This window comes from Phalacrocorax carbo, chromosome 2 (genome assembly GCF_963921805.1).
Source record: "Phalacrocorax carbo chromosome 2, bPhaCar2.1, whole genome shotgun sequence".
Taxonomy (NCBI): Eukaryota; Metazoa; Chordata; class Aves; order Suliformes; family Phalacrocoracidae; genus Phalacrocorax; species Phalacrocorax carbo.
In genome coordinates this window covers 135,602,535-135,623,141 of record NC_087514.1, presented here as the reverse complement: position 1 = coordinate 135,623,141, position 20,607 = coordinate 135,602,535, and the positions used below count along the sequence as shown (strand labels likewise).

Sequence of the window (20,607 nt, the reverse complement as noted above, 5' to 3'; positions counted from 1 at the left end):
AACTGAATTAATCCCTATCCAGTATGCATGATGAAATAAAATAATTTCTAAAAATGTTGATCCAAACTCTCAATTTCTCTATTCTCTATCTCCTTGTCCTCCTTAGTTCATAGCCTAAAGCCAGTGCAAATAGACCACTTGCCCATGTTAAAGTTTTCAGCTAAGCAATGGAGGGAGCATATAAATTTGGGAAAATTAATCCTAGAGGAAAGATGGTCCTTGAAGTAAGTCTGGTGTGAGCAGAGGCGTTGGGTTTGGAAAGCAGCAGCAAACAGCCTGTGTCCAATCCAACAGACAGAGCAGAGAAGAATCATAAAATACACTGTGGCAAAGTGCTCTGTCTTCACTGACTGGCTGAGAGCAACGGCGAGCACTGGACACACCGTACCCTTCCATGGCAGCGTGGATGATAGTAATGGATAGACAGGGCTCAGTGGTATAGTGTGATTTTTAAAGATACAATTGCAGTATCCTCAAGCCAGCTAACTAGCAGTGTGACTGGAGCAGTACGAAATGTCACCGCAGACTAATCACAAGGGCGCTTCCTCACTTTCTCAGCTGTTTCTTGCAGCCCGTAGGTAGCTCATGCGGTGATGGCTGTTCTGAGTCTGTGCCCCCACCTGACCATCCCTCCGTAGCTTGGATCGCACAGAGGAATCTCTCCTGCCACTACCTACTGATTAAACTGTCACATTGCCGGAGGGCAAATAGCCAGTTTCCAAAAAATCCTCTTTCAGCATAAGCCTAGTGATAGGAAGGCAGAAGAGGGCCCATAACTTGCCTTGTAGCTAAAACACAGCAAACAGATAAACCGGTCAGTACCATTCCTCAGTTCACCAGTAAATCCTTATCCTTAAACTCAAAATGTTTAATCCTTACAATTTTAAGGGGACAGATGTGCTTGCTTTTAGATTCTAATTTTCTTGTAGGCTATGAGAGCCCAGCTACACCGCAAAGATAGAGCTCACAGATGTTCTCTTACATAAAAATCAGCGTTTGCCAAGACAGGCTTCTCTTTCTTTCTGCCAGCTAATATCAGCCCAAACCACGTAACACAATAGCCTGTCTATATAAAAACAAAGACACTCAAAATGAAAATATAACCAAGTGATAAAACTGTTGTAAAATAACAAAAAATTGGGGTTTTTTCCTTTTAGAAAAATGGCTATTTTAAAACTTTAAAAAGAAACAGAATAAGAAGGAATAGAAAGAAAAACAATAAAGAAATAAAGGAACGAGTCTTGCTTTAGCAGATGGATTACTTGTACTCCATAATTAGGATGTTTTATTAAAAATAAAACAGCTGAAATATTTCATTAGCTATGAACACATCTCTTTTTATAAGATTAGCATTCAATGTTAAGCTTATCCTTCAGGTATGTTGTATCTTGAGTTGCATAACAGAAGAGTCTATGTTTCACAGCCTTTAACACTTTCAATTAAATTGTTACCCAAGTTTCCTTTCAAAACATCCTAAAACCATCTTGTGTATACTTGCAACTTTAAATATGTCTGTGACTGTCTGCAAAGATAAGTTCAGTTCTCCCGAGTATCTTCTCGTAATAGGCATTTGATTAAGAAACTATTTATGACACTTTCCAAGGGCATGACTAAACATGATATGGAAGAGTTTACCACATCACTTACTACTCACTTTAAAATTTGGGTCATCCAAAGCTAACTGAAATCCATAGGCTGAGAACAAGTGACCAGTGCTACTTTCACAGTCATGGGCACTAGTCTTTTTCCTAAGAAAGGGATTGCCATTCTTCCAAGACAGTAAGGTAAAAGAGGCGATACTAGTGTCTTGTAGACTGCCTGCATGTAGGATGTTTTTGCTTTTCAGCTTCCTCTATAAAAGCTGAATATTACTATTGCCAATATTTAGAAGTGATTAGAACATTTAGAAGTGATGCAAGAATCCTGATATTGGATATTAAGTAAATACCTGCATAATTCACTTGCCGGATCTCTACAGTATTTTAAAATGACAATTGGTAATAATATTTAAAATAAACTCAAGAATAATATAGAGGGCTTAACAAAATTGTTGGATTATTTTCTGAATATAACTGTCAAAAATGGAAGCAGGCAGACCACTAAGTAATTTTCAATCTGATAGTAAAGTTGGTAGCAGTTGATCATTACAGATCCTGAACATAAGACTACAGAGAAATTTTAAATTTAAAATTTTAAATTTTAAATTTTAATTTAAATTTAAAATTTTAAATTTACTTTTAAAAGTCATTACTTTTTTGTAAAAACTGTATTGTAAAAACATTTATGTTTAAGGGAAACACAGTAGCTTAATTTTACTGGGTTCTGGTCTTGATACCCAGAGCTACCGAGGAAATAACTCCCATGAAATGGTAGTTACTCATGTGAGAACACTGGATATGAATGCGAGCACCCACTGTGTGAGCCCAGCTATTACAGCCTGTAGAGCTGTCACATCATAGATTTGCTTGGTTAAAAAGAATGTAGCTCTGTTTAAGCCTATCTGAAATAAAAAACTAGTTCAGCTGCTCGGATAAGTTAGGTGTTAGTATTTTACTCTTTCTCTGACTTCTACTCACTTTTTTTTTTCCCCTTCCATCTTCAGTGTTTGCTTCCAAATCCACAGTTGCATTTAGAACTGCATGTCTCTTTTTACATGGGCAATGACTTCACATTGTTCATCTCCTCAGCCTGTTTTGGTTAGATGAATGCGTGGTTTGGCTTTTCATGGACATGTTTTAAAAGTTTCCTCTGGATAAAAGAAGTAATCTCAAACTCCATTTCCACTAATTCCTCTCTTGACTCAATATCTCTTTTGTCTTCAACGAACTGTATTCCCTTGTGCCTGCTCTTGGCCTCAGCTTTTACCCTGTATGCTCTACTTCCATAAATCTGCTGTCTATTCAGTAAGCAGAACTACATCTGCAGCACTATGTACATGCCACAACCTCGTCTCTTAACACTCCTAGTTGTCCTCAGTCACAATGTCTCCTTCACATTAAGTACTGCGATTAACTTTCTACTATTTTCTTGAAGGTTATGCATTAGGAACTTTTGTGCTAACTTTTGCTGCTGAATACCCTTTTATATGCACAAAGTGAGATTCCATTCTCCCAGTCAAACAGATCTACTGAGCAGCAGAGCCAGGTGCTCCCTTCAAGGTCCATTAACAAAACACAGGCTGTCTTCTGCTTGAGACGGTCTACGGACCTGCTCCAGTCCAAAGATGGGACTTAAAAATTGTCATTCTTTCAGTCACTGATTTCTGATTTTTTCCTACTGTTTTCCATGTATCCTCTCCTTTAATCAGATCTGACACTAGCAGAAAGGACGTCCTGAATTTTTTAGCATAACCTTCATCTGAAAAAATATTCTTGTCTTCCTGCCTCAGCTATTTTACTCTTCTTGTAACACTGATGTTGCAGCACATATTTTTACATAAGCTGCAGATTATAATAATTAACATTATAATATATAATAATATTTTTTAAATCCCGCCTTCCACACCCCTTAAATTTTTGAAACACTTTTCAAATCTTTGCTCTCCTTACCAATACCCTGGACAATATAAGCAAAGACTTCAGTTTTTCCCAAAAATCCAAAACGTACACTTTCCAGACACAGACCTTGCTTTTATATAGAGACTCATTAGGTGCAAAACCACTAATGAAATCTTTCATAGTGGTAATGCATATACAATAACTAAGAGTATTATTCTGACTGATACTAGAACATCTGACTTTTTTCCATTTTTGTCAAGTATTTTCAATACAATTTATAGGATTCTATTAGTAGGATGGAAATTCAAAGTGTCAATTTTATTTGTTCTATGTTTATGACCAATCTCAACGCCTTATGAATATACACTAGAATTAATTTGTTCAAACTAACTCAAAAGAAAAAATGTGGTTGTATAAGATGGTAATAAGTATCAGTTAGGGCCATTATTAATCATTTTGCAATGACGTTTAAAATTATTAATCAGGAACTTCTTTTGTCTCTCTAAAATTCAACCCAAGTATCAGAAAGAACATACTTTAAAATGCAGAGCTATTTATAAAATAAAATGTAATTAGGCCAAAATCACCTTTCCCAAAACATTTCTAGATGCACTCCATGTCATTAGGATGCATTTAAGGAAATAATTTAAAGAGCTTTATATAGGAACCCCTGTTTCTGCAGCTATCGTCAGGCTGAGTACATGCATGCGGCAACCAAATTCATATTTTGCAGTCAGCAAATTCCAGGAGCTCTAAAGCCAAATCCGTCAACAGAAGCGATCCTTTAATGTGCTTAACTGATAATGTTCTGAGAAAGCTGTCACGGACTCTACAATTTTCTAAGTCCCAGAGTTGGCCACTGTGATGTTACTTTCTGCTGTGACTTTAGTATGTGTTTAAAAGAACCAATATTGTATTTACACAATAGATAATACATAAACTGTAATAAGTTATGACAGGCATTGTATTTCAAGACAATTATAATTTGCCTCTAGTAGCTTTATAAGGCATGAGACTAAATACCTATTGAGTTTTACCACCCAAGAAGTGCTGTTTTGGACTGGAATGCCTGGATTATATTACTGATATAAAATAGAAAATAAACTTCAAAATGAGGAAAACAGGCTACAGATTTATTTGTGAATTATCTCATTGCACACCATCTCCAGAACATTAATTTTATCAAGAATCCTGAAGCTATTTGTAATGGCAATTGTTCATTTTCAATTTCTTCTCCTGTTAGGCAAAGAAAAATGCAGTTCAGATGAAAAGAACTAGAAAAGATTATCAGAAACAGTATTACAAAGCAGAAGTGCTGCATGATTGTGAGATTCTGCCAGCACCTACTGTTCATAGATCATGCATTAATACGACCTGATTCGTTAACGTAGAATCTGAAAATAACATTTTAAAAAGTTCAAATTTACAAAACAGTACTAATTCATGGCCAAAGGGTCAAAATTCAAGAAGCATATTTCATTAAAAAAAAAAAAGTCCACGAATCCTTGTACCTAAATAAGACTTTACAAGTTAATTCAAACTGCCATGTAATTTGCAATTGCAGTTAAGTTTCTAAAATAAACTTTAGAAGTTTATTTTGGAATCAGTTCCTTCTCTTGCAAGAACTGAAAAAAACATAAAAAGCATCATAAGCCACCAAAACAGACTGATTAGTTACTGCCCAGGTTGCCAGTCCAGCCTTAGAGACACTCATCCAAGATTCAACAGCAACAGAACATCAAACCTTTTGGATGAAACAAAATACCAGCAGAGACTGTTGGTAATAACAAACTCAGTCAACCTCACAATAGGTAGATACATACTCTCTGAAGTCACACGTAAGAAGGGTTGCAGTCATGTGCTTCAGGTGCAATAACTGAGGACGGCTTTCTTGGAAAAGTATTAATATTTCTGATATTAACTGCTTGTCACAAACATGTCCATACTGTACTTAAGCTAGGATTCTAAATTTCGTATTGGCTTTAAGGCACAAACCTTTATTAGTAAGTATCTTTACCTCATACCTTTGTTTCTGCTATAAACAATTTCCACTGCATATTCAAATGTTAGATCATCGAAAGCAGACATCAGCATGAACAATGTTGTGTTCACCCAAAGCACATTTTGTTCACCACTTCTGTTAGTTGTCTACTCCGTTCCCTCTCCTTTGCAAATTCTGCTTTGCAACCGTGGCTTGAGACAGCTTATGACAAGTAAAGTATGAAAACAAGAAGGTAGAACAGTACTGTGCAGCTTAAATGGGTGAACTGTATAATCCAATCGCATAAATAAAAGTAGGAATCAGATTCTAAAGGTGGCATTAAAAAAGTCCGAAATCTGGCTTGTGTACCACTCAGAGGTACTCTCTCTTTTTTTATTTAACATGAAAGGAGTTGAAAGTAACAGTGAACGACAGCCTCCTGGGGTACATGTACAAACAGTGATAGAATGATAGCAGAATTTACTGATAAGGGTAATATATACATCCGTGCATATATGCTTATACATGAAACAGGTTAATAGATGAATTATCGTAAGAATAAAGTCAACTTTTGACTACAAGACTACCATTATTTCATAAGGATCCCTTTGTTAATATTTATTCCATGTCCAAGATCAGAATTGTTTGTGACATATTTGAGAGAGAAGGTAAACAACTGGACAGTTACAGATTACAGATATTAACACTGAGTTGATACAACCTCACAGATAATCCCTAACAAACCCTATGTAATAATTTGGTCTGATGTATATGGAAAAATGCTTTAAAATAAAGGTTTTTAAAACATCCTTCTATATAACATAAGGAGCTCTCAGTGCCTATTGTGATGAAACAGGCAGGTGGCTACAAAAGCTTTGTTTAAAATCAGACAACCAGACCGATACGATCCACAAGAAAGTCAGAATTACAAAACCAGGCAATGGGAGAACAGCTCTTCCCGTAGTTACTAAAATTCACTCCTACATCAGACAACAGGTTCCAAAACCATATCAGATTCAGACACAGATTCACATAAGGACTTTTTGATTTTCAGTAGATGTTGGACAGATAAAGGGTGCTCAAGCCCAGAAGTATAGCTTTCAAAATCCAAGGACACCTGCAAGTCAAGTAGTTCACACATATTTGACCCTGTGCTCCTGAGATACTCTGGTTTAGAAGCACCACACTGCTAAAAAGCAGAATTGCTAAACCTAAAATCTGCTAAATCTTTATATACTTTCTCTAAATTGTCTGACTTACTCTACTCCAACATTACCGGCAGAAATATGGATAACTAAATCAGGAAGCTTGTTTCCCCTAGACCCCCTTTATGAGTATAAATGAACCTCTCCTTGGCTATAAAATGATTCAGATCAGGAGCCTAATGCCTACAACTTGTTTAGATACCATAGCTGGATGTCCTAATCAAGTAATTGTAATGTGGAGAGGAATCCTTTTTTTATTATTATTATTTTTGCAGATTCCATACAGAACTTTGCATTTGTTACAAAATCTTGTTTAGCTGAGAAAAATTCTTGTGTGGGAGAGGGGCATTTTTAAAAATCTATTCTAAAGGCAAACATAACCTGTTACATTTATATTAAAAAGCAGCAAAACACTAAACCAAGTCCCACAGATCTTATTTTTCATAAAAACTGCACTTAATCTGTCTGTGCTAATAAAAGATAACTTACGAAATTATTAGTTGAATAGTCACTGAAAATAAAAGCAATATATTGCAAAAAGTGTCGTTCCATTAGAAAACTAGACATAATTCTGTGCCTGTATTAGTTGTCTCCCATGCACAGAAAATTACAATAGGACTTGATAGGTTTAAATTGCTAGAAATGATACCTAAGAAGAGGGTTTTTTAAAATTTTACTTCTGAGCAGTTGTAATAGCTCCTCACTAAAATAAGTTTGTATTTTCTGCGTGCCTTTGTCCTGCAGGTTGGTTTTCAATTTCCAATTTACTTAGTGTCTGGGTAAAAGTGCTACAGGTTAAGTAACAGATTTTTTTTTTAAAGACCTGTGATGAATTATTTGTCTTCAATTTAACTTTTTTGTTAAGAAGCTTTGTATACTATGCAAACATAAGGAAATTTGAATGCCAGGCTACTTGGTTCCAAATATCTTTTGGTGTAGCAAAGAAAGTTTTGCAACACAAAGTAATAAATTCAAATATACAGTGGTTTAGTATATTAAAAAAAATGAGAATTCTTAGAGGAAATTTTATATTTTTACTACTCTATTCTATTGTGTGGTTTTCAAAACTTCTATAGACTATCAATATGTAGAAAAATTTTTAACTGAAAACACAGAACTGAGTATTTACAACTAGTAAGAATTAAGCAGAATTTTAAATACCCCAATAATAGGATGGAGATAAAACAAAATAAGAATCTTGAAATTAGAAAAAGTTTCCTTTCCATTCTTCCTTGTGGTCAGTGACTGGGGTGGCACTGCACATCAGAAGGCTCTGTTTGCAGTATTAACTACACCAATCCTCCAAGATAAAGTAAACCAACTGAACATGAACATTTAAGAGTCCTAACAAATAATTCAGCAAAAGTCAACATAATATTAATCTCATTTGCATTTGTTAAATGCCCAGATTTAATAAGTGGAGGACGGAGCCTGTCAGAAAAATGAAACATGCCTGCCAGACACTGTTGCTTAATTCATTGGAAGGTACATAGCAAAGCAACAGATTAATTGCACATACTGTATGTGGTTCACAGACACTGCCAGTTCACTCCAAAGTTCATTTTAACAAATGAAAAAAAGAGCTCTAAAGATGTCAGCTGCATTATCTGTAACTTTGTGAGTTTACTGAGCCTATTCCCAAGCCATACCTATCACACCCACTCACTCAAGCAGAGACAACTGTTAATGAAGAAATACTTTCTGGTTCAATCTGCTCAACCCCTGCTACAAATCTGTATTCAACACAGCACTTCCTATTTGCCTACAGTCATTTTCAGATTGCACGCATACGTGCTGGAGGGAAGAAACTCCACTCTCCCTGTGCCATACCTTGGTTCCCCATACTTCAAAGTCTAAATGATTTCTCAGTGAAGTTTTTTGAGTACCACTACCCTCCTACATCCACTCTTAAATTGCTTTGTTTTAGAAAGTGCTTTTAGTTTGACCACTCATTCCAGCCAGTTGCTGCTATTTTTTTTTCCTAGGAGTATTTTCCCCAAAGGTCCAGAAAAATTTTAAAGCAAGTAAGTGCCTTTTTAAGCAAGCCTACTGTTCCTTCCAGTATAGTATTGCTAAGATATATCTTCTTACTTAATGTTGTATATGTGTATACATATGATTCCACTCACCCACAGATTACTGAGACTACCGATCAATATCAGTATAAAAAATATACTGTACAAATATTTAAGACAAAACATGTCTGTATACGGACTATAATGTGGAGTAAAGTCCAAGTATCAAATTCTTGATTTCTTGGATATAAAACCACATTCAATGTTAATAAATGTATTGATCACAGTTTTGTAAATGCACACATATTTATAAAAACGGATGCCTTAAGCAAATTGCTTAAACTAATACACTTTTTTCTCCTTCATTGAAAAAACCTGCTGAGTGTAAGACTAAAATCTGTACAGAATCCTCCTCTTCGTTTTGTAGCATCAATGCTTTTGAGCAATTGAAATATGAAAGTATATTTACCATAGCAACAAATTAATCTTTAGATGCAAGTAACCATGTGAGGAAGCCCATCACCCATCAGAGAAGAGGCTTTCCTTCTTGGTAATAATTACGGAAAGAACCCATCTATTGATTTTTCTGTGAATTCATATGCTGTTTCAAATTGTAAACCTGCATGCTCTAACATGTTCAGATGGTGGGATGAGAACAGACACTTCTCTCTTTTACCATACCTTCTTGGGGATTTTCACTCTCTAATTTTGATCGTGGAATTTATTTTAAAAACACCTTTTAAAAAGTGCTCTGAGCAGCAGTCTCAAAACAACAGTACATGCAACGTTCAACTTGAATGGTAAAGTTAATGTAGCTACTGACACGCTTCTGTTACAGCCCTGCCCATGGAGTGCAGTCCCCATCATCATGAGGTTTCAGCAAAACTCTGACATGATAGACAGAAACGAAGCTTAAAGGGCACTTATGGAGATGTTTTTTAACAAACATCTGATAGAGCACATTACTAACAGATGAAGCTTATAAACATTCAGCAAATCAGAAAGTCACAATCACTTGCCTGGTATACATTGTGAGATAGGTATTTAGAACTTAAAAGAAAAGCACATTATGAAGTCTGGGCATTAGAATCGATAAACAGACCGTATAATACTGTATGAAACTGCTATGTTAATATCTGTTGGCTTTACCTTTCAATGCATAATTTGATAAAATGCTTTTTTGCTAAGTGCGTTCCCATCACTTCCAATTTTAAAACATTATCCATTTAATAACTGAAATGCTACTTAGCAATAACAATGCTTATTGTTTCCACATTCTTTTCATCTTCAGTCTATCAAAATAAATTGCCATGAAAAAAACAGATTATGAAGTCTGTTCCTACCAAGAGAAGATCCTTATCTACATAAAATTTTTTAACAATGAATTGAATTTCACGAAGCATTTCCCATCACACTTTGCTTTGCGTTCAACTTTAGGCACACAACACCTTTACCACCTGCAGTGTTGTCCTTGTAACTACACTAGCAAGCTCAATCCCAGATATCCTTTAGGCAACTCAGGTCTGTGTAGGCTGCTTGTCTCACTGTAAAAGTATGTGAACAGCGCTGAAACAGAGCCACCAGCTCCACTTTGGATCATGCTGCTCTTGGGTCACTGCAGAATGGCTCAGGTTGCCACACATACTCAGTGGAGAGTGCTTCCTGCACTTCGGGATATGTCAGGAAGTATTTCTAATTATCAATAGTTGAACAATACTACCTGCTCTGGCCAGCCTGCTCAGGATATATTCTTTTGACAAGGGACATGAACAAAATAACATCTGGAGGTCTTTTACAGCCCCCATCCCCGGTTTTTATTAAAAAAAAAAAAAAAAAAAAAAAACAAAAAAAAAAAAAAAACAAAAAAAAAAAAAAAAAAAAAAAAAAAAAAACAAAAAAAACCCAACCCCAGCTGTCTGATGATGATTCACTGTTGTAATTTTTCTAGTAACCGGCAACTTTCTGTTGCCAATTATTTAAATAACAAAATAATATATTCACCTGAGGCAATAAAAAGCAATAAAAGTAAGAGCTGGCAGTTATTACTTCCATTATAAAAATCTTGATCCAAACAGTTCAACCAATTAGCAAAAGAATACATTAGCTAAAAGGTACACTATGCAAAGTGTTTAATGCTGTTTTCATTGAGATGATATTTGTGTTCAAGTCAAATAACAAGTAGTGAGAGTGACAGGGACCCATTTTGCAGATCCTGCCATCTGGCACAGGATCCCTTGGAAGAGTCACAGAACAACTGTTCATGCACCAGATGCTATCAAGGGAGACAGGCTACTTCTGTGAGGGGTATGGAGGGTAAAAGAACAGCCAGATGCAGGTTTCACTGGGTGGGAAGACATCTTCTCCCAAGCACAGCCTCTAGACTAGCAGCATCCAGGCTTTTTAGGCTTCACCTGACAAAATCACCCATTCCAAACTGCCTCTGCTCTGTACCAGTAGCCAGAGGCATAACAGCTGAGTGGAAACTTCTGGGCAGCAGTAAGAAAGTAAGGGAAATAAAGATAACTTAGAATAAATAATAAAGGTAACACGTAATTCCATTGCTGAATGAAGTAAGGGAAAGGGACCATCTGCTTACAAAAGGGATGCTGCTGCTGCAGTGGAAGTAAGGAAATGATAATTACATGCACTGAGAAGATGAAAGGAGAAGAGAAGGTTGCCTGGCAAGGAAGAAAGGAGGGCAGCTGTTGTAGGGAGGGAGTTGCCTGCTGCCTTCCAGTGCAGGAGGGACAGATAGCTGAAGCCCAGGGACAGGAAGGCTTAGGTTAATATCGTAACCCAAGGAACCCAGGAAAAGAATAGCTCCTGGGGTTTCCTAAATTCAGACTTCTTCACCAAGTAGGGCAGCACAGTAAGGGCAGATCAAAACAATGATGCAGTAGCTGCTGAGGACCTTGCAATTACACAGTACACATTTTGGGGATTTTACTTCAGACTAGTTCAAATGTGAGCCCCAGATCAAGTGTTCCCACTTCAGCAGTTCAAAGGAAAGCTATCCCATAAATATTTGTTTCTAAAGAGCAGATATTTCACCTGGGTACTCTGGGAAGCACTTCATCCTTTTGCCTGTCACACATGATAATGCTAGGTGACAGGGGCAGTGACATGCATATGAGGCTTATACACCTCATATATGGAATCAAGCCTTATACCTGTTTCTCTTCCTGTTTCTGCTCTGTGTATTCTGTACTTGCTTACACAGAAGTGCCATCAGGAGTTTCCTACCCATTCTGACCTTGCCCCACTACTTTGTCAGTGACCAATACTGAAGGAAATGTGGCCCTACTCCTCCATCCATGGTAGCCTCCATGAGAATACCCCAGATGAACTGACTTCAGACCACATGAAGGCACTTTAGTCTAGGAGGGAATGTCTTCTAGAAGTCTCTAGCATCACTGCTGCTTTGCCTCTAGTCTGACACCACCTGGAGGTGCCAGAACCTCTGGATGAGACTGCATAATCCTGGGAGATGGGATGAAGCATACAGCAGGTGCAGAACTTTTGGATGCAGAGACACAGTCAAAGACCTCTGCCATGATCTGGCATCATGATTTCACCATACTTATAATAAATTTCTGGTGCCTGTAATTGTGTTCAGTTACAGTGGGCTAGCCCAGTGTGGGCAAAGTCATAACATCTCTGAGGGCATTTTGCAAACCATAGCCTTTAAACAGCATATACATAACTCTACATGGAGAATATCCTTTTCTTACATAAAGCAATATGATATGATCAAGTCTTGAAACTGATGACTTTCATATCACATGTGAAATTGGCAGTGAAATTTCTACTGGAGGGACAGTGATCACCGGCATTGAAGTCAATGGCGAAGACTATGAGGTTTTATTGGTCTATGATGGTATGAGCAGAATATTTTCTTGGCAGTGTATTCCATATACAGCAATACATTACAATTCCATGGAGGTTCCCTTCATTATACCAATGTTAAAACTTAACAAAAGCAAAAAAGAAAAAAAAGAAAAAAGAAAAAAAGAGGCAAAATACCATTAATATATTTAAAGTTTGTCAACTATGCTAATGTACGACAATGCTAATACCAGCTGATTGTTTTGGAATGACCCACCTGGGGCTCCACCCTCTATTCTGCTCAAGCATGGATATGGCATGAAAACATTTATATGCTGCCAGCCTGAAGCAGCAATGAATACGTAAAAAGCTTCTCCAAGCCCTGTTCTGATGTACCACTGTATAAAACAAGTATTTTTCAGTAAAGATGTCCAGGAAACATCATCTATGATTCTTAAGGCAGAAGCTTCTCTTTCTTGCAAGTTCTGGCAAACCTGCGTATTTATTTTAATGGACTTGGGTTTTATATTTTGACTTTGCAATTTTGAAAAAGTAAATAGCCCTGCCATTGCTTTATTTCACCTTTACAATCTTGCATTAAAATTAAAATGCTGTTAACATTAGTAATAAAGTCTCTATTTTCTTCCAAATAAAGAATTTTGCTTTGCTGATCTCAATTTCTATAGTATTACCAACCATTCCGCAAGCAGAGCAAGTTTCCTCTTTTCAACAGGATATACCAGCGTCATTGCAGAACTTGGTTAATTGACACTGAAATTATTTTCCCCTCAGTATCTCAGATAATAATTGGGTCTCCATTGAACATCATCATCAGTCTTAGAGGAATGCTTTTTAACATACATACACAGTGAAATACAACGAGGAGCCTGGCACAATCATTTTCATAACTGAGTAGCTGTTAGGAATTCCATTTTCTTAAACAAAAGCATAAAGCTGGAGGAAATCTCCACAGTCCTCTAGCCCAAACTCTTGCTCCTGAGCTACCCACAAGAGAGACTGCTGAAAAACCGAGGTACCATTACTATGGCAACATGGACCGTAACACTAACTAAACCTTGCTTCTCACAGCCAGACATGCAGACAGACCCTCCATTCTCCTAGAAGGAACTCCTAGGTTCCAGACTCCTACTTTAAATTCAGCTTTCTTGAATATAATTAACCAAAACCCACATTGTTTATATACAGTCATACATAACAGAATAAGGTACCAAAGTAGTTCTGGAATACTGCTGAATTAATTTTGCGTGCAACAAAGAGAATATATCTTAAACTAACACTGTTCTCTTTGAAGACAATGATTGTGGAATGCCAAAAGGATGGAATAAATCAAAATAATACAAGGTTAAAAAAGAAAAACCTATTCAGCCTAAAAGCTCAGCATGAGGTAGAACCTTTCCTCTATTTCAAGCTTAAGATGAAAAATTCCTCATCACTTTTTTTTTCTTTCAAATCTGATCCTGTGTGTTCACTCCTCCCAGATCTTCTTACAAAAGATGACAAAGACACTAAGATCTGTATCTCCAGATCTGGCCAGACACAGCATTCTCTAGAATGTATTCCCCCACACAGAGCACAGCATCAGTGGTCCTGTCATCAATAACAGATGAAGAAAAAAAGAATATGAATATGCTTATTTCTAAACCTGATAGCTTGTTGATACTTGAAAAGAGATAAATCACTCTATGAGTATCTCATAAATAGCATTCACTTACAATGAAAGCATTAATAATTCCAACAGTATATATAAAGAACTATGCAGAAGGCTGTTTACCTATCCAGTGTATGGGAAGGAAAAACTAACAGAATGAACAGTTCAAAAACTCTGAGAGGCACAATAAACTTAAAAGCTATAAAACACTGTCGGAGAAAAATGCAGAATCACACTGAGATCTTGTGAACTAAAGCTGTGAATCCATACGCATTCCACTCCTCTGCGGATACTTGCCCCAGGCTACTATATTTCTGAAAGAGAGTGTCTGTGTAGAGATTTACAAATTAACTTCACTTGATTTTCAAAAACTGCTATTCATCATTGCATCGTGTTTTCAATGAGGGCAGTCAAAGAAGCTAAAATGCTTCAGCTGAAGCCACTAAGTATTTGCTAACTTGATACTGATGTCGATTCCAGGGTGGAGAAAAGCCCAGAAATTAAGGATCATGGTAGGCCAATTTCACAAGAATTTTGAAGAGAACACTACTTTCTTTCTGACTTTTAAAACTTCCTTCTGCTACTTGAATTTTTACTACAGTTATTTCTTCCTCTTTGTTTATACTAAAAATATTGCATCCTAGTTTCCTCTCTACTGAAGACGCTGATAGTCTCAGCGGGTGGGAAAGATGGAGTAATTGGAATATAATCCACATCGCTGGTACTTTTATTTATATCTGACAGTTTAAGCAAAAAGAACGGTTTTGCAGTTGCCCCCACTTTACTCTTCAATATGCCATGATGAATAGATACTGTTAACAATGATAAAATATTTTATCCATCTAGAAATAACTATATTTTAGAAAGCGAGACGTTCAATCCATTTAAAAAGTACTATGAATGCACCATGTTTCTTCAAAACAGTCTGCATTTGTAACTCCTGGTAGGCCTTGAGTGTTCCTGCACGCATGAGCATGCGTAGGAATGTCATGTTTCAAAATAAACATTAGAAACTTGGGTAATAAATATATAATTATCATCTGGATAAAATCAGATGCCTAAAATCCTATTGCCTCTGAGTATAATTATAGTAATAAAAGTATTGCTGACTGATGAAGAAATGTACTATTTATGCTGCAGGGATTGCAAATCAACACTTTTTTATACTCAGCCAGTTAAAAAATCCAGTCTGCATTATAAAACTGCATTGGTATATAAAAAAATTCACCTTTGGACTGTAGTGATTAATCCTTCTGGCTTTCTGTATCCTCCTGTATTATCTCTTTCCTATGATTTATATTATTGTCATGATAATAAACTAATCAATTCAAGACAATACTTGGTCTTTACTGGATAAAACATGTTTATATAAAATGCACATTCATTGTCCTAAATCACATCTTTAAGATATCTTTCATATGTAGTAAAACATTGTCTCAGTAGATTAGGGCAAATATTTCCAAACATGTCTACAAAGCACAACCCTCAGAAACCTCCTACCTTATTTTATAATCATATCTTTAATCTTATTTTGCTCACTGTATCCCTGGAGTGACTATTAAAAAGAAGGCCTATTTTACAATTGCCAAGTGGGGATATATCATCTGAGCTGCAAATTTCAATTTAAATGCTTTAGATCTTCTAGAAAGATTAGAAATGTGAGTACTGTTTTCATCTATATTTATGAAGTACTTATTGAGAGAGTTTCCAAATTCTGTCAGTAGGGGTAGAAGAGCCTTCTCTCATTCAGAGATGATGTGCATATTGCATTGCCTTTCCTGTTCTCGGTGGAAGAGTTGTGGGCAGTGGTCTACATACTAGATCGCTTTTGAGAAAACAGAGAGGAAATATACTGTTCACTATATCCATTTTCTATTTTAAAACACAAAGATTCAGAATTCCAATAATTAAGGTTGCTCTGTGCAGCCTACTTCAAGATACTTTTGCATAAAGCCTTTTAATACTATATGATTACTCACTTTTTTGCCCTACAAAACCCATTGGGAACAGTACTGAAAAATGCTGCAGACTACTAGGACTGGTAAAGTGATCATGGACCCCACGATCTACTCTACCTGTGCCATAAAAAGTGAAGTTCATTGCTGCTGCCCTGCTCCCAGCCTTTTTTCTTTCCATCTCCTGAAATGTTCACTCCTATCTTGCCTTTTTTCTCCCCTTCCAGTTAAAATATCTCTTCCTGAAACAAAGTGCCCAAGCTGAGGGGGACTGTGAGCACACAAAAATCATTCTACCCCACCTCAACTATTACACATTGTACAACAGCACCAAATGGGCACAATGAGCTGCAAGTGTTCCCTGGGAAAAAAAACCAAAACAAAGCCTGTGGGGGGTCTATTCAAAGGCTTTGTGGAAGTTTTCCCTCATAGCCATAGGGAAAGCTGGAACCCAGAACAATAAACCACGATGAGTGCAGAGGAATGTCTGCAGACTTCGGGGCTGTAGCTTTCACTAGCATCATCAGTGTATGTACAAGAAGGGAATGTTTATATAGCTGCATCACTTGGCTAAATCTGGATTAATGCTTACAGGAAAAGAGGAAAAGATACTCCTGATATTACGTTGACCTTCCCTACCAGGATGAAGCTTATCTTCATCGTTGAAGTGGGAAAGGAGAATTTAAAATAAGATTGAATTCATTTACTGTATCTTCCAATCCCAGCCCAGTTTATGGCTCAGACTGGAAGGAGTCCCCATCAGAACAGACTCTGTCAAGGATCCCCATAAGGGGACAGAAGCTAGAAACCTAGGACACTTCAGAGTGACTGCATAGGAGGTGGTGATAATCTGATACATAAAAAAGTATGCCTAATGAATATAAAAGCACGATTTTGCTCACTTTTTGCAAAACAGTGTTAGGACACGCTACGAGTATTTGCTAAGTAAATGAACAAACCACACCGCTCAAATCACACTGCATACAGTAAATCTGCTTTCATCTGCTAAGAGAACTATACAAATAAGAACATTCCTTTCTTAATTGGAGAGCCATCCTTATGCATAGCCAAGAGTGTTTTTCCTAATCTTACCCAACAAAACCATCCTGTGTTTAAGTGAGAAAGCTTTTGGTCAGTTTTACATTGATCTTGTACGTACCTTAGTTACCAAATAAGGTCAAATCCTGGAGATAACATAAATCTAGACTAAACACAATGTGTAAGGATATCAACTTACTTACAGAGCTCACTAAAGCTTGTAGAAATAATGATCATGCTGCTAGCAATGATAAAATCATAATAACAAAAAGATCCCATTGGACCAATACCATAGGAGTGTACTAGCCAAGACTAATTAACACCAAAGTACCCAGTGATAAAGCTCATGTTATAAATTAGCACACACTGAGCTATTCTGCCCAATGTTCCCATCCCAAGTGCATCTGATCTTTCACATCCCTAATTATTCTGGCAAGTACTATCTTAAACACAGATATCCTGCTTCTAGAAAACACTTCTTACTTGCAGCTCTTGCATATTTACAGCATGTGGGTAGCCACCCCCCACCCCCAGTTTGAGAAGCACTCATACAAGCATTCTGAATAATTCCTTGCGCATTTTCCAGTACCTATATCAAGTATGGAATATTGATAGAGAATTTCTGAAAAAACACAGATTATTTCACCAGTGCTACTACTTTTTTTAAGGAAAAACTCTATTTTAAAATAAATTTCCTGTTTCATTTTTTCTGTGAAAAGCTACCTTACATCTGCCCTGTTGTAGCACTTTGATCTGAGGCAAGACCGAACACCATTTTCAAATGGCAACACGAACAAAGATCTTGACTTACGAAATAAGATGTAACTGAACGTTAGTGTGATTTTGGCAGACATCTGGAGGGGGAAAAAAGGTTGCTTTTCAATAACAACCCTGAACATTTCTGTATGTCTGTGTGTTTGGAAAGATATTGCTCATGTCCCACTTAACCAAGAATACGGAGGCGGTAATTAGGCACTGAGCCAGTGAGCCTCCGAGCAGTTTCTCTTAATGCTGTAATATCAATTAGTAGAAAATATGCCCTCGCTGTATAGAAGGGGAGAACGGCCTAATTCATACCAGAAAGAATTAGAAGAGGAAAAATATCCAGAGTTAATTACATAACATTTTTTGCCAAGCAGTGAAAAGCTGAAATAGATGGGTACACAAAACAAACACTCGTTTCAGATGGGCTGTATCAAGTCACCTATGCAAGATGAATAAAGGTACTAAAACCAACACAGAAGGAAGGCAAAGACTGTAATATTCACTTAACGGAATAATCTTGCATGTAGAGTAGAAGAGGCTGGATGATCTTTCTTCTGTCTCTAATTTCTAACTTTCTAAGTATGAGGAAGAAGAAACATCATAGCCACTCATTTTGCTCAGCACTGAACATTCAAATTAATCTCCTTTAGGAATAGACTGGTTTCAAGCTCTTACAGACAGTTACAAGGAGATGCTGGCACATGAAAACATACCTATTCTTCCACTAGACATACAAGCCCTGTTTAACAACAAAAGCATCACTACAGCTGACAGAACTACCAACTTGCATGCCTTCGCTATTGCTGTGTCTGACACGCAACCTGACTACGAAAAGCTCTATTAGAATAATTAGAAACTTTCAGCAGCTACTTCCTTACACCACTTAATTTTATCCCCACTCTCATTCTTGGGGTGAACTGTTTCAGCAAAGATATTATATTGTTTAGGAAAATGAATTTATCCAAGTGATAGAGAGCCATGTTTTTCCAATTCAAGCCTGCAAAAGTGGGGTGGCAAGGTATCTTGCAGCAAAACTTTGACCAGTCAGAGAGAGATGGAATTAAGGAAAATGAGGAAATCATCTGAGTTCACTGGGCCAATTGTTCAGTAAGCTCCAGAAAAGCCATAATTAACACTTTTTCCATGATTCTAGGTAGTGAAATGCAATTTTCTCAACTATGGGGAGGGCAGGGGGGATCCAAACCACCAAACATCAAGTCACGTAAGCTTTTAGTAGAATGTTAAAAAGCTAGGAGGCTGCACCTACAGACAACTATAATTGTTATCTTTTCAAAATTTTCTATCTTTAGGCAAAATTTATACAAAAGTTGCAAAACTACTATGACATTTGCTTTCTCTTCCTGTGACAGGTCAGTAGGAGTTACTAGTAAGTTAATCAGCAAAATCTTACATCAACTGGATATAATAAATGCAGGGTTAGCTGTTACTTAGTAACAAAGGTAACTACTTAAGATTGGTTTGGAGTAAACTTGAGTAAGTGGAATTTTGACGTACAAACAAACGTGTTTAATGGAACTTCAGAAGCTCCCAAAGAGTGCAGTAAATCACCCAAACATTTTGAAGCTTTATAAACAAAACAGACTCACCTACCCTCCAAAAGATTTAGAAACAGGAAATGCAGAAGACATTTTAATTAGTCCACAAAAAATTAACTCTGCATGCTATTTCTTCTAGAGAAATCCTAGTTAAAATTATTTCCGTAGGAAGAATGTAGAGGGCCTAGAAGCAGTACCACCGCTTTCAATATCACTTTTAAACAAGGATTTGCCATGACTTCATGAGAATGGGCTTAAAATTTACTCTTGAGCTACACTGTATCATGAGACACATCAGCGCACACTACCTTTAAAACACCTGAGTCGGATACATAATGCACTGACAAAATTCTTTAAATCAGGCGCATATCTAGTACCAAGCAGAGACTGCTGTTCAGAAGCACGTTTTCACCCATGAACCCTTAGTAACAATTTAGCAGTTTAGTCCTATTGCAGAAATATTAGTTTTAAAGCAGTTCTAAAGCTGCTGAGGGTTTATTCTCAGTTCAAAACTAAGCAGGTATTAGTTACAGACTGCAACTCTCTGAGCATATTAATTTGTCAAAAAGCAATTACTCTCACTGAAACTTCAACTTCGCCAACTAAAAGCAAAGAGCTTCTAAACTGCACATCTATCACAGTACTAGAGTATCATCAACTGATCGGCTTCTTTTATGCACGCAGCAGGTAGCATGGTTTCTGTCAGATCAAACCTGTCTGACCAGAGACTTATCTTAGGAGCAGCCCACAGCCTTACGCGGGTCTCCCATGATGACCGATCTAAAACCACACTCTGTTTAGAGTTTCATTTCCTTCACCCTCTCCTGTGAGATCAAACGCCTGTACACAAATTTACTAGATTATATGTATAGCATTAATAACCTGCCTTACCTACCTTTGTGTTCCTGAAAATGTGTATGGGATGAAGTATTGGCTGGTACACGAAGCTTCTCCTAAAGATGCATTTGCAGGACAGCATAACAAAACGAACAAGCAGTCTGGGACAAAACATGTCCTAAAATCCTTTCCTATCCTGAATTATCTCCCCTTTAAGACCCCGTTCCTTAACGGGATTCTAATAATATCAAGGTTTTTTTCTTT

At 36.9% G+C, this 20,607-nt stretch overlaps 1 protein-coding gene across 4 annotated transcripts in view; it reads right to left on the bottom strand.

Annotated features, from left to right (window-relative positions):
* Positions 1–20,607, bottom strand: part of CRPPA (CDP-L-ribitol pyrophosphorylase A) — a 123,398-nt gene that overhangs the window by 13,879 nt on the left and 88,912 nt on the right. The window lies entirely within an intron of this gene.